The sequence below is a fragment of the Pseudophryne corroboree genome, chromosome 2, assembly GCF_028390025.1.
Source record: "Pseudophryne corroboree isolate aPseCor3 chromosome 2, aPseCor3.hap2, whole genome shotgun sequence".
Lineage (NCBI taxonomy): Eukaryota > Metazoa > Chordata > Amphibia > Anura > Myobatrachidae > Pseudophryne > Pseudophryne corroboree.
Genome location: NC_086445.1, coordinates 724904761 through 724907431, shown reverse-complemented (window position 1 = coordinate 724907431; position 2671 = coordinate 724904761).

Below are 2671 nucleotides of genomic sequence, written 5' to 3'. Positions count from 1 at the left end.
GTGGGCCCCACTGCCTGTGGGCCCATCTCCTCCTCTAGGGGTTAGGTTCCAAACTGTATCCTAGTGCATTTTTATTATACATATGTTACCTTATATTACACAGGACTATGGGCCAAGCCCATGCACTCTCTTACAGTTAGCCTGGCATCTGTTGTGGTTAGACACACCTCCACTATTGCCTGGCCACACCCTTAACCATGGGTCCCTACCACTGCATTACCCCGGTGGACCCTTCTTGCCCCAGTCCGACACTGCGCGATAGTAACTGATTATATTTTTATTGGATTTTGGGCTATGCAGTTAATACGCCCCCAGATACAAGATAATAGAAAAAACTTTGCTGGCAGCATATTCTGCACTTTAATATGTGAGAAAAGTCACCAAGTAACAACCTGTCACCAGAAAAACAGCTTTACCTGTGGCAGGGTGAGTGAGATAAGAGGGACTATGTGCACATATAGCTATGGCCCAGAAGCAGATGCTGCAGAAGTGGAAATGGTATGTCGAAGTCAAAAATATTACATACAGACAACATACAAACTCCAAACAGAGAGGTCTCCGTTCGTGCGCATACACGCAGCGTGCACAGGATATACGGTAGCATATGCATCCACACAGACAAGCCACAAAGATATATTCAACACATATTTCATACAACACATAAATTACACATAGACAAAACATGTCAGGCACCAGACATTATAATGTATTTATATAATAGAGTGTAACATCAGATATATATGTATTATTGGAACGGAACAAGTTAAATATATCATGCTTAGTGTCAAACTGATCAGGAGAATGTGTGAATTAATTTGATAGCTATGGGTAGATTGTAGCACATTGCAATGATTAGTTATGACCAAATGTATGAATACAAAGGACTTACTGAAGACTTGAAACTGGATTCACAGTCATGGCCCTGGGAGCAGACACATGTGTTTGCAACATAGGACAAAAGCCCTCACACTGACCTATGAGCCATTGAGTTCTTGAGAGGTCTGGCCTCTGGACCAATGGAAGGAGACCGAAACCAACAGACTGTTAACTCCCACTGTTTTGATATAGGCAGTTTTTCTAAGATATAGTTAGTTGCTTGCTGTGGGGGAGAGAGATGGAGTCGACTGTGCACTGTGCAACAGGGTGAAGTATGCTGGCTGCAACTGATTCTTTTGTAACTGTAACTGCTTCTTGTGTAATTGTAACTCTGTAATGATATATATATGCGTTCCACCGGTGGACTGTGAATGTTTTAACTGGCAACAAGGTGCTTTTTTGAGCCCGCTCTGGGTTTTTGATATATGTGGAAATCTATACTGGATTGCTCTTAGTGTGCTATGCTGCTGGCATCTTTAACCCTATAGATTGATAAACTTTTGGAGTTAATTGGTGAGTGAGGGGGTGTGACCACAGTCAGGGTATATATGGCCCATGCATTTAGATCAGTGCAAGGGAGATGGCATCTGGTAATCTGGTCTTGAAAAAGGCTCTGTGGTGAGCCGAAACGTTGACCATGACCTTGTGAGTATGTGCTGGTGACATTAAAGGCTCGTTTTTGTACTTTTGAAGAAGTCTGGTGAGTGCATCCTTATTTCTTGAAGATATATTTGGGACTTTGTCTGGATTGGACTTTGCTCTGGATTTGGCACCCCAGCTGTTGTATGAAAAGGATTTGTGAGTGCGGCTTCCATATCCTCATTATGTTTTGGGACTATATGTCTCTAAGCTGGCACCCTATGATATCGGAGGACATTTTATTAATACTAGCGATCATATCTTTTTTTGATTTTTAAGTGATAGCTTAAACCTTTTGCAGTGGATCTCCCAAACTTGCACTGTCTTAAAAAAAAATTTGTATGTTTTTTTTCTTTTTTGGATCAGAGGATGTGGGCATAGGACGTTCTTTAAATTAACAAGTGGTTTGAATATGTCACTTTCCCTTGGTGTACTTGATGAACAGTCACTCAGTGAGGCTGAAACCTTATTGGTCAGTCTCACTGATGATGAAGTTGAACGTGTGTTATTTAATCAAGTAGACTTTGATGGTTTGCCTGCACAGACACCCAGTGATTTGTATCATAAGTTACACAGGTTACGTAGGAGGGAGGTTGATCTTAACCTACATGGACAGTTTCTGTCTGAATATTTTAGAAAAAAGAGGATTCCACGTGGCTTTAGGATTGCCAACACACCCACCATTGGACGGAAGAATCCTTCGTTCTGTGTCAAATGGTGTGGTGTGTTGAATAAGTGCTCCCTGGATTTACTTGTTCTGGTCATTGAGGAGGTTGGGGTAGAACTGAAAAAGGTAAAAGCTGAAATTGAAGTGTTTGAGAGGGAACACACTGCTCCACTTAAGACTGATAAAACTGAGAATTGGCTAGAGAAGATCAATGACCAGATAGATAAATATAGACAGGAGTTGATATCCTTTAAGAGAAATAAGTGGGATACTGTCGAACTAGACTACCAGAAGCATTCAGTCTACAGATGGCTCTCTGGGGGGAGCCTTGACACCTTTCGACCCAATCGTCCTTATAGAACTAGGGGGCGTGGTGGTAGATTTGATGGTACTTTTAAACATAAATCATATTCTTCTTCTGACTCAGATTTTGCCGATACTTTGCCACCCTCTGTGACATCATCATCGTCCTCTTTTTTAGGCCCAGAT